At 44.2% G+C, this 13,172-nt stretch overlaps 1 long non-coding RNA gene across 1 annotated transcript; it reads left to right on the top strand.

Annotated features, from left to right (window-relative positions):
• The first annotated feature begins 4,371 nt into the window (after nt 1-4,371).
• Nucleotides 4,372-12,565, top strand: LOC144095041 (uncharacterized). The gene is made up of 3 exons (XR_013306679.1): nt 4,372-4,526; nt 4,699-4,891; nt 6,822-12,565. It is a non-coding gene; the product is annotated as an uncharacterized LOC144095041 (long non-coding RNA).
• The last annotated feature ends 607 nt before the right edge of the window (nt 12,566-13,172 follow it).

Genomic DNA, 13,172 nt, shown 5'->3' with positions numbered 1-13,172 from the left:
AGCAGGGGTGCTCCAATGCAATTCCGCCGAGAGAAAAGTGTAACCGGTAGAGTCCACTTATGCCAAGAGGATCCCCCGTTATGCCTACAAATTTGGTTGCCATACCACCCGACGCTTCCAACACCTCGCGGTCCCCCTTCCTTCGAAGCGTGTTAAAACTGCTCTCCTTAAGCAATGTCACCTTTGACCCCGTATCTATCAACAATTCCATGCAGCAACCATTTAACTTGCAACGCACAACAGGGCATGCCTCGTCGGCCACACAAACTACCACCACCTCATCATCCACTGCTCCCTCCCCACGCTCCTCAGGCTGGGGAGGACTAACTAGTTTTTTGTCTCGCTATCTGGAGTCCCGCTGTCGGCTTGCTTAGGGCGTGTCTCGCCTGCTTCTCTTTGTGGCTCCCCACGGCGCACGTTTTGGCAGAACCTGGCGATGTGTCCGCGACCCTGGCAAGCGAAGCATACGATTTCTTCAAAATCTCGCATACCGCGCCTGTAGCTTTGTGGCGGTCTCCGGTTTCCAGCGAATGGGCGCTGTTGAGCGCGCGCTTCAACCTGGCGTTCTACCTGCTGAGTTAGCAGCTGTTCCAAGCGATCTAACCGCTCTGTCAAGAGAGCAACCTCAGGGTTGAGCACCGCTCTCTCTATGACGCGTACTCTCGCTGCGGCTGTCGTTAACGCCTCATTTTGTTCCTCATCCAATGCGGCCTCCACGGCTTGGTCGAAATTGCTCGGCTTGCGCGAGAGCACGAACCGGCGCACGGGGTCTTGCAGACCAGCCACGAACAAAGCGGTCATTTCCTCTTTAAGTATATCCTCCGCGTATTTCTTCCTTAGCTGGTCTCCTTCCTCCTCCCTGCTTAACGTATCGCGTGCTAGGCGCTGACGCCGCGACGCAAATGTTCGCACGTCCTCCCCTACCATCTGTCCGGCGTCACGGAACCTCTGTACCCGCACGTGACGTGGTTCAGTGTCGAAATGCTCAAACGCGAGCTTCTTAAATTCCGCAAATGATTTTGTGGATTTTACTTTTTCGTCTCGCCAGGCAAAATCATGAGCAGCTCCTGCCATCTTACACCTCGCCATTCCCAGCATTTGAGCATCGGACCATCCCCCCATTTTCCCAATCTCTTCTAGCATGGAAAAGAAATCGCAGATTGGAACCCCTGTCTTATCTCCCGTAAACGTCGGAATGACGCTTCCTAATGCCAGCATGCTTGCTCCGAGCGACGGCTGTGGAGTGGGAGCTCCCTCAGATACAGTCATTTTTTTTTCAAGCCCTCCCGTGCCTCAAGCCTCTCAAATGGGGGTAAAAGTCCCACAATCAGTCCCGTGATTCCCTTTTGATTACAATTTTGAAGTCATGAATGTCACCGCATTCAGAGGACATTTGCTTTTGAGACCCCACTTCTGACACCAGTGTGATGACCCCCATAATGCGCAGGTCCACACGGGACGGAGAGGCAAAGAGACACCGTATGGCTCAGTTTAAACAAACAGGTATATTCAATAATTACACATGATTAAGGTTATACATCAGAGGCTGGGGCGTCCGAGCTTACGTGCCGACGACTTCATGGGGGCGATGGAGTGGCTCCGGAGTTGGGCTCGAGCGGTTGCTGGCAGAAGCTGCACGCCGTCGGGCTTCGGTGCTGAAGGCCCTCTTGGCGAACGATGTCGTCCTGAGCGTTCTTCTTCCGTTTCTTCGAGGATGGTTCACAAACCCTTCCTCTAGTGTCGTTCGGCTTGGAATATGAACAGGAGGCGAGCTTGTAGATGATGACAGCAGAGCATAATTTTACAACAGAACAAACTTTGCACTACTTTACTCATCGACCGGGCAGGTTAGTGCCTAAGTAGCATCACATTACATGCTAAGCATGGAGCCCCAGCTCAGACTGCACTGCATCCGTTTACATGCGCTTTTAAGCACTTGATTAACAAAGGACTAAGGGCGGTCATTTCCAGTGGCCCGCCCAAAGCATCAATTCTCCAATCCAAAATAACATGCGAGATGGGGACCACCCCTTGGGCTGGGCTTAGCCTCGACCCCAGAGTCTGTCAACAATACAAACTAAATAAACAACAAAAACGCCACCACTCTCTCTCAAGTGAGAGTACACACAGGCTCTCTCCTCGGAGCCAATTCACCAGCGCCTGTCTTTCCACATTCTTGGCGAGTACTGCCTGTCCGCCATGACAGGTGTCCGTCGCGGCCCTTCTGGGAAGCTGTGGGTGCCTTCCCGGCGATAGCCCACGACAAAGGGGGGGGGGGGGGGAGGGAAAGAATGTCGTCTTCGCGGTTTCGCATAGCGTCGGCTGTGGTACGGCGCGCTCTGGCCCGCTGACAGCTCCCTTGTCCTGGAATGTAACCGGAAATTGGGGAGGACAAAGCCCGTTTCCCCGGGGCGGCGGCGGGACCGGTTTTTCTGGTCGTCACCCAAAGAGCATGGCTGGGCAATTGATGATGCCACTGTCACGGGTCTCCGTCTACGCCGCGCCGTCGAACGTGGACCCTCGCAGCACACACGGAATGTCACAGCGCACTTGAAGGCAGCGCGCATTTTTAGCAGGTAGATTGTAATCAATATGACAGTTCCGCATAATTGGCCGACTAGGGATTTGAGTGGGTTTTTGATCCCATCTAGATGCAGCGCTACAGGACGAAACACCGAATGAAATGATACGCTTGTATCGCTTCTCGTGTTTTTCGCGGTGCTTTTCGAAATGGCACTTATACCCCTGCCACACGGCAAATCTAATGTCATTCCCATCGAATGACATTTGTTCGACTTAATGTCATTTATACCCCTGTCACACGGGACGTTTAATGTCATTCGCAGCGAATGACATTCACAACGAATGTCATTGCCTGCTGGCGTTCCCGTTCTACACGGGTACACAAAATGGCATTTGCAAATGATGGCGATGTCCATCGGCTAACTGCTACGACAGCAGAACGTTACAAATCATGTTTTTCATACACATATTTTATGTTTATTGCTAGTATCACACTGTTACACATTAATACACTCTTTAAAAATTTTTGGCAACGCCTTGCGGCAGCAATAGTCAACAACAAGCAATCCACTGAAATATCCAAAGCAAGACAGGCTCAAAGCCGCTCACGATCCCTCCCGTACATGCTGCCCGCACTTCCTCCCGAATTCTTGACGTTTCGTCGTCAGTCCAACACGCCTTCTGCTGGGCTGGCGAAGCTGCAGAGTTCTTTTCCATTGCGAGCACTGAAGGCAAATGGAGTGACGACCACGCTACTCAGGCAAGATGGAGGACGGCTTGTAAACAAACGCGGCCGTCTCTACAGTAACTGGCGGCAACTGGGAACAAGAGTGTAGTTGCGCAAATCGCTTCAAATACCTTATTTTACGTCAAAAATGATTCAAAAGTTCATTGCAGCAATTAAAATAAAGTTTTCTTTGAATACGTTTTGTTCTTGGGTGAACTGCATTTTCGACAGCCAAAAAACATGCCTGCTCGTCCATTCCGGTTGGCTGGTAGCGAGAGTGACAGTTTTATTTTTTCTGGTGCTAATCGGTATTATTATATAAATAAATGAACGACCACAGAATTATATGGGCGGTGAAATATTATAATGCTTGTGTCGCGTTTGAAATTTATGTTCGGTGCATATTCTCACCAAGTCTCTGGTGTCGAGGGAACACATTAGCTCGGAGTTTGCTGGCGAATGAGTTCCCCAAACTCATTCGATACCTAATGTCGTTTTCATCGAATGTCATATTTTCTCGTGTGGCAGCAAACTAATGTCGTTTTGAACGAATGTCATTCGATGGAAATGACATTAAATTTGCCGTGTGGCAGGGGTATAAGACACTTGACAGCTTTCTTTTCGGCTGTAGTTAGTGACAGGTCATGAAGGCGCCGGATTGTTGGCTTCGCCCGGTAAGTCTGTCGTGATAAGCGAATTCACCGTCGTCAGCTGATTTATGAGGGAGGGTCGTGGTAGGGCGGCTGCTTTTTAAGGACAGGTAAAGCTACTATCCGTTATTAATCTCCTGAACAGCTTTTGCAAACACTACTTTTTGTTTAGTGTTACCATGGCACGCTGCTTTTGAGCTATATATTAATATTATGCTCATTTTTCTGCTACAGCTCCTGACAGGCACTTTGATCAATGATATTTAATATGGAGGCTCAGCGTCTTTGTTTTAGGATTGAATAGTTTTTTTCGCACTGTGATTTTTTCCATCAATAAATATTACTACGTTCTGCTGTTACATTAGAAAATGTAGTAAATCACAGAATACAGCTTTAACATTTTCTTTATGATTTTCTGGGCTTATGCCTGGTGTCTCACTACACTACGTACTGTTCTTTATGCAGTCCCGTCGGCACCACACGGAAGCGAAATGCTTAATCAAGAATTTGCAGCGACCACTTCGTGGGCAACTCTAAGAGTGATATCAGACACCATGCTTCGTATGTGCTCAGCGTCGTCCTTTCGGTCTACAGGAAAAAATGCCGAACGAAGAGAGAGCAAAAGGGTATGTAAATTGCGTTCGAAGTATTTGTATCTTAATGTACGAGTGGCAGAGGCAATTCATAAAGAGTGGTAAGATGCATAGGTATCCTATCAAGATATGGTGCAAAGCATGTATTCATTCAGCTTGCAGAGGATGGAAGTCATAATTAGTTTTTTTTGTTTATACAACACAGGTGGCAGAAGCGTTTTAAACAGGCAGCATCATCACCTGAGGAAGCTCATGTATCACAGCAGCAGCAGACAGTGGCGGTCAATGACTCCACTCCTACATATGCTGCTGATTTGGCGAACTCCATGGATGACCTGCAACTCGTGTGTATGAACAGCCCTGCAGCTGAAGCTCCCCTCCGAACACATGCTGATGTTGTAAGTACATCTTCAATTGCAGACACATCATTATATTCAGAGAGCACCTTCGCAACATTGTAGGGCACTTTCACTATCTCCTTCAGTTCTAGAAGCTATATCAAAGATAATGACATTCAAGCTGGTTTTGTTTTTGAGTTGCTAGACAAAATCTGCTGAACGTGGAAATTCTTTTTACTTGTGCGATGAATGGGGCTGGGGCAGCAGCCTGTGCTTCTCACTCGGCTGAAGTGTGCTTCTAAGGGTTTGTTTGCATACATAAACGATATTTTGTGTTTGGCGTTCAGGAACAAACGAAATAAAGGTAATGCAGGTAATATGCTTCCATAACAGGAATAAGCCTTGCAACTCATTACCAGGTATTTACATGTACCATGACAGCCGTGCTGCTTTGAAATGAAGTAATCTCAAAACTGTTTTGAAGCACATGCACCTACAATTTAACAAATAGAATGCAATCCATTTTTTGCAACTGCTTAAAAGGAAAATGTGCGCCTTAGGGGGAGGGGAAGGCTGCGATTCATAGAAATTTATATTTACCTAATTTGTAAGTGTTTGTTCATAAAGAAATTGTAACTACTGCAGTCTTTGAGATGTTAACCGTCGATTAAAAAGCCCTTGAGATGTGCCACTTTGTCTGAGGTTAGAATCGTACAGGGAAGCATCGGCATAATTGTGCCCGGAGAATATACAACTATAATATTCTTTTAGAACTGCCAAACAGCACCCTCTTCTTCAGGAAAGCTGACCCTGCTTCTGTCTGTGACCAATGGGAGTGAAGCATCCACTCAGGTGTCTCACACAGAAGTGATTGACCAGGTTTGGCTAATCTTTATTTCTAGTTCAGTTCTAGAGACCTGTGTTCTAATGCAGTGCATTAGTCATTTTTAACAATTACTTACCTTTAAAATGTTCCATTTAGGTAGGTGTCTTTTCAGCTTGGTTTTTAAATGCTCATTTTCATCCTTGAAGGTGACCCTGACAGATGGATCGTGGAAGAGAAGCTGTGTGTTTTCTGAATTATCTTCTCCTAAAGACAACGAAAAAGCACTGCGAGACCTGTATGGAGTGGCACTGCCGGTTTTCTACCTCTTACTTAGCTTCATGCCCCGTTCTAGGTAAAGAAGTGACATGGCAGCTGAGGACAAACTGTGCTTGTTTCTTACAAAGCTTCGGCTCGGGATTGCCTGTGCCGCACTGGCAGTCATGTTTAATGTAACAGCAACAGCAGCATCAAATGTGTTTGTGAAGACTTTAGACATTCTTAGTGTGGCCTTGCAAAAGTAGATTTTGTGCCTCCACGAGAGTTGATCAGCCTGTATATTCCACCGGCATTCAAGGAACACTAGCCTAATTGTAAATTCATAATTGACTGCACGGAAGTACGCACTGAAACACCATCTTATCCTGAATGTCAGTATGCGATGTATTCAAATTAAAAGAGCGGCTGCACTATAAAATTTCTTGTTGCGATCATACCAAATGGAATGATCGCATTTGTGTCTAATGTGTATGGTGGGCGTTAGACGGATTCTTTTATAACTCGAGATTCTGGGTTCTTGGAGCTCCTGAAGCCAGGTGATTTAGTCATTAGTGACAAAGGGTTTCCTAGCATAAGATCTACTGTTAAGGGGAAAAGTGCGGTCTTACCTATGCTTCCTTTTAATGCAAGAGGTGGTCAACTATCTCAGGAAGCCATAGAAAAATACTTATGAAATCACATCCGTTCACATTCATGTCGAGAGCGTTATTCAGAGACTAAAAATCTACCGCATTCTGAGCAACAAAATTCCTCTCAACTTGTTGCCACACATGAACAAAGTAGTTTATGTGTGTGCTGCTCTTGCTAATATGCAGCTACCAATAATCCCGTGGGCACGGGAACATTGCAAGAAGCATGGCTCCTGACTTCTGCTTTGCTCCGATGCAGGTTACGCTGACGCTCTTCTTCACCTGGCTGATACCGGAATCGCTATCTCCCCCATGCCCATCAGCTCAGATGCTACCACCACCACTGCCTGACAATGGCCCCTTCAACATATCTTTCATCCCTGCGCACCCGATCGAATCGCTCGCCTTCGACCGTTCAACCCCATCGACAACTGCATCATCGCCCACAAGGAATTTAAGCTGTGGCCTCTCCGTCCGCGGATTGGATTCAGTGGGCACAGGAACATTACAAGAAGCATGGCTCCTGACTTCCGCTTTGCTCCGATGCAGGTGTGTACGTTTTCCTTGTACGCTAAAAAGAGTGATGACATCTGCTTGCTGCTGTTCCCGTGCCCAGGGGTGCTGTGTGAAACTGTGTGCGATTGGTTTTCTATGGTCTTCCTACTCTTTTGCTCCGGCGACATAGAAACGAACCCTGGCCCCACCACTCGATCCCTATCAGAAATTGAATCGCTCCCCGAAGACCCTGCACAACAGATGACCGTAATTTTTCAACTGCTCAAAGATGTTCACGCCCGCTCTTTGCAAAGTTCGAAGGCACAAACTGAACTGACCGCAGATATTAAATTCATTAAGGCTGGGCAGAAAAGCATCGAAGCAAATATAAGTAACATTAAGAAGCGTTTGGACGAACTAGAAGAGAAAGGGAAAGTTCTTGACACCTTCAGCCACGAATTTGCAGGCATGCAAGAATCAAATGAACGCTTAACTTCACAAAATAACTTTTTACAAAAACGCCTAGACGATATGGAGGACAGGTCGCGCCGCGATAATTTGGTTTTTCATGGACTGACAGATTCATCTGAAACGTGGCAACAAACTGAAAGCACACTGACCAATGCACTGACGAATGTTCTTGACTCGCTACCAAACGACCCATTCAGCGTGTTCATCGTTTAGGGATATTTTCCGCTAATAAATGCAGACCCATTATTGCTAAGTTTACCAACTACAAAATAAAAGAGTTAATCCTATCACATCGCAATGATTTCAAGGAACACAAAATTTCAATAAGCGAGGATTTTTCACCCGCCACTCGAATTGCGAGACGGAAACTTACCGAATTTGAAATCGGCCATCCGGGATCACCCAAATTTCTCCTTCGCTACAATAAGCTATACATACGCGGCAAATGCTTGATGTACAATCCATCTAACGACACAATCGATGAAATCGAGCTACCATCTGAACACGCATCCCAAGGATCAGTCGCTTCGCCACATGGGGCGTCCTAGGGGCGCAAGAGGGGCAGTGGTCATTCATCACCATCTGATGTTATGATTCTTTATACTAACATCAGAAGTATCTTGAGTAAGAAAACTTCTCTTTCATTGGCAATCGACACCTTTTCTGCGCATATCATCGCACTTACTGAAACTTGGCTATCATCTCAAATTCACGATAACGAACTATTTCACAACGCACACCGCTTCGCAGTATATCGCAATGACCGAACTAATCAGCGGGGAGGCGGCGTACTCCTCGCAATTTCGAAAGACATACCGTCATCATGCATCTACACTAATAGCGTCTTGGAAACTGTCTGGGCATCAGTTACTCTCGACCATCAGAAAATAATATTCGGCCTATGCTATCGTCCTCCTTTTTCTCAACGCTCGTTTATTAACGACCTTCATGACGAACTTAACATAATACACACCAGATTTCCATCTGCTTCCTTCTTTTTACTTGGTGATGTTAACTTTCCGCCAATTTCTTGGGTTACCCAGCCTCCCACCCTTTCTCAATTTTCATCCGATGCCAGTGATTTTCTTGATTTATGCTCCCTTTTTTCACTTAACCAATTAGTCACTAACGCTACCAGAATCTCTGTCAACGCAGCCAACACTTTAGACTTGATCCTAACAAATCGAGCTGACTTATCTTCAGCCATCACCTACTTACCTAACATAAGTGATCACTCTTTGCTCATTTTCAATATTAACACTGCCTGTCCTAAACCTGCAAGAAAGAAAAAAACCATACTAGATTATATTAGAGCAGACTTCAATGCCATTAACAATGAATTATCAGTTTTTACTCAAAACTTCTTCAGAAACTTTGACGATCGCTCTGTGCAAACTAACTGGGATATGTTCACGGCCAAAGTTCACGAACTAACTCAGAAGTATGTTCCAAGAGGCACCATCACTTCTAATCCTCAAGCCCCATGGTATACCACCCATATAAGACGCCTATCTAACAGAAAAAATCGCCGATATCGCACAGCCAGGCTATCACCATGTAACGCTCACTGGGACGCATACAAGACTGCCGCTGATGCCTATATAACTGCGCTTAAGCAAGCAAAAGATGACTTCCTTCCTAACACTTTACCATCCGTGCTATCTACCAACATTAAAAAATTTTGGCGCGTCGTCAACCCGCATGCCGAAGAATCTATTAACTTAACGGACGCGTCAGGTGATTCTATTCCGGCTCATTTTTGCGCATCAGAACTTAACGAAACTTTTGTTCAGAACTTATCACGCACATCAAACACCAAACCTCCCGTTCCACTCTGGTGTAATTTTCCAACTATGCCTCAAATTGTCATCGATTCATCTGGCGTTGCGAAACTTATTGATGCCCTACAATTTCATTCATCGCCCGGTTTTGACTCCATTCATGCAAAATTTTAAAAAAATACAATTGTCTACAGTTCCTTAATACTAACAAAAATTTTTCAGCAGACTCTCAATAGTTCCATTCTGCCAACACAATGGAAAGTCGGGAAGGTGGTTCTATTATTCAAATCAGGAAATAGAACATCCCCAACAAATTATCGCCCCATCTCGCTCACTAGTACTTGTTGCAAACTATTAGAACATGTCATCTTCACTAACCTTGTGAACTTTCTCGAGTCTAATTCGTTTTTTACACCCGCACAGCATGGCTTTCGGGGGTCATTTTCTTGTGAAATCCAACTTGCCAGCTTCACCATCAAACTTTACCACATTTTAGATCGCACATCAGAAGCTGACTGCATTTTCCTAGATTACTCGAAAGCATTCGACAAGGTATGTCACCGCTTACCATTTTTAAAGCTAACCAAACTGAATATTGACTACAATGTTCTGAAATGGGTTGAATACTTTCTTCTTAACCGATCGCAGTTCGTTTACGCTAATAATTTTAATTCACCTTTCAGCGAAGTTTACTCGGGCGTGCCACAAGGGTCAGTGCTTGGGCCCCTTTTATTTCTTATTTACATCAATGATCTCCCTCCCATTGTATCATCTAACATTCTTTTGTTTGCTGACGACTGTGTTGTTCTCCGCGAAATAAAATCCCCCGACGATGCTAACATTCTCCAGCGTGATCTATATAACATTCCTCTTTGGAGTAATGAATGGCGAATGGAACTTAATACTAATTAGTGCAAAATTATGTGAATATCAAGAAGTTCCAACTCTCCGCCTGTGTACATCCTAAATGACGTTGCCTTGGAAGCGGTTACTTCATATAAATACCTGGGTGTTCATATTTCAGCTGACCTTAACTGGACGCACCATATTCTGTACATTGCTAACAAACCTAACCGCATGTTGGGCTACGTGCGCCGTAACTTTTCCAAAACTCCATCTTCTTTGGAATTATTGCTTTATAAAACACTAATACGTTCTAATCTGGAACATGCCGCAGCGATATAGGATCCGCATCATGAAAAACTGATAACTCTGCTTGAGCTGGTTCAAAATAACGCTGCTCGTTTTATCCTGTCCAACTATAACCGTACCGCAAGTGTAACAAGCATGAAAGCCAATCTTTCTTCACCTCTTTTAGCATCTCACCGACAGACAATTCGTTTAAGCCTTTTTCATAAACTATACCATCACCCCACGCTTCGCGATTCCCTCATTTCGTCCCCCAGCTACGTGCCAACGTGTCAAATCGCATTGATCATCGTCACAAAGTTGGCATTGAATCATGTAACTCTAAACCGGCATTTCAGTCTTTCTTGCCTCGTACATCACGTGAATGGAACCGCCTTCCCGCAGATATCGTCGACATAATTGATAACCAGCATTTTCGTTCTGCACTAGCTAACATTGTATAACAGGACAATGATAATACTTGTTCTGTAATATGCATTGTATCTATTTATGTATTTTTTGTTTGTAACCACTTCCCTCTTTAATGCCTTTGGTCCTGAGGGTTCAATAAATGAAATGAAATGAATGAAATAAAGCTGGTGTGTTCACCGCAACTATCATCATCGGTTCAATATGCCAACTGCGGGATCAAGGCCTCTCCCATATCTCTCAACTTATGCCAGCTGCGGCTGCCTTAGCCCCTCAAGCTTCCTGATGTCATATCCGGACCTGGATGTGTTGCACCTGCTATGTTTACCTTCTCTTGGAATCTAGCCTCTTACCCTTAGAGACCATAAGTTAGCCCCTTTCCCAATCAAAGCCTTGCTGCCGTTTTCTCTTCATCTCAAGTGGGGTGTTAGTAACTTGTGTTTTGCTCCTTAACCCTCCCCACTCTCACGCTGCGCAAGCGACGTGATGGGCGCACTTAGTTCACACTCATGACCCGAATTCAGTTTTACTTCTCTGTAAGTTTTGAGATGTGTTGCAAGCATCTTTACTATATCGCTAAATGCATGTCCGCTTACCTGGTATAGTTGGGAAGGGAATCACTGGTTTCATGCTGATAAGTTGTTTCCTTTGCTTTGTCTACTGGCACGATATTTGAATGCTTTGCGCTTGCATTATATTTTATGGTATTTTCTGGCTCAGTGCTGTATTAAATCCAGCCTCCTTCAAAAGGCTCCAGGCTTTTGCCTTTCCCACCTCAGTCTCGAAGATCTTAAGCAGTTCCTCATTGTTTTAAAGTAGGTGGCTCAGCCTTGAATCAATAACAAATGAGTAGACCTTCACTGTCGTATCGACTTCGAACCTGGCAATCTTTTTCGAAAGCGTATGCACTGTGCTTAAATACAAGAATTCAAATGACTTGCGTACTAGCCTAAAGCACTTTGAAAAGGCCAGTGGATAGTGAAAAATATTTTCTTGTGTGCACTTATTAGTTGTTGTATTTGTATTCTACTGTCATTTTTATTTATTTCCAAATAATTCTATTGCATTCCTTATGTGTGTTACTCATTTATGCATTTCACGTATTTGTATCATGCACAGGCACCTCTTCTTGGTACCTTTGGCACAACCAGCAAGTGCATTGTCGTGTGTGCAACAATAATGAACGAATGCATTGTGCCACTATTGCTATGATAAGCTCTGCAGTGCTAGCATATTTTTTTTCTGACTGCTGTTCTCTTTCACGTGTGCCGTGCCATGACAGAAGATTTTTTTCAATGTTACCTGATGGGATGTTTTTGCAGACTTATGCACAGCTTAGTGGCACTACCATTGTGTGGTATTTTAAGTCAACATATTGGTTGTTGTTTTTGTTGTTCTATTGCTATGTTTAATTATTTGCAAATAATTGTATTTCTTAGATTCCTTATGTGCATTACTAATTTATGCATTTCACGCATTAGTTTCATGCGCTGGAACCTCTTCTTTGTACCTTTGGCACAATCAGTACACGCACTGTCATCTGTGTGCAAAAAAAATGAACAAATGCACTGTGTCACTGTGGCAATGCTAAGCTCTGTAGTGCTTGAATATGTTTTTTTTTCTGAGTGCTGTACTCTTTCACTTGCGCCATGCCAATGACAGATTTTTTTGCTATGATACCTGATGGGATGTTTTTTGCAGTGGCACTACTGCCCTTGTGTGATATTTTATGTTCACATTTTGGGTTGTTTTATTTGTTGCCCGCTGATTTAACTGCATTAAATACATTCCTTATGTGTATTTACTCATTTTGCATAAGCAGCATTGTTTCTATGACATAACGCATTTATGAATCTGGAAGAAAGGCTTTATGTTTGGTCTTAAGTAGGGTGAAATGATATGGTGTACCCAACAGGGGTGCGGAAAGTAAACTTCTATTTCTGCAAACATGAGTACAATTAGCATACCTGGTTACAAAACCAAGTTACTCAAATAAGTTATTGTCGCTGTTCAGCATTTCACTATACGCACATAAATACTCCCAAAAATATTAAAATGTAAAACTGCCTTGATTACTTGTGCTGTGTAAGAATGCAGTAACAATGTTTAAGGACTACAAGATGGAGTGAAAATATTGCACGTAAAGCAGAAAGCTTGATTTGTTGGCGTTCTGAGTGCCGACTTACAAGAATCCTCTTTGCTTCTGAGTGAAAGCAAAATAAATTATACTAAAATCCAGATAAGGTTTGGGATGAGAAATATTAAATAAAAGTATTCCATCTTCAGGATGAGCTCAGTCAAAAATG

This window comes from Amblyomma americanum, chromosome 6 (assembly GCF_052857255.1).
Source record: "Amblyomma americanum isolate KBUSLIRL-KWMA chromosome 6, ASM5285725v1, whole genome shotgun sequence".
Classification (NCBI taxonomy): Eukaryota; Metazoa; Arthropoda; class Arachnida; order Ixodida; family Ixodidae; genus Amblyomma; species Amblyomma americanum.
The sequence above is the reverse complement of the archived record's forward strand: the minus strand, read 5'-3'. Positions and strand labels throughout refer to the sequence as shown.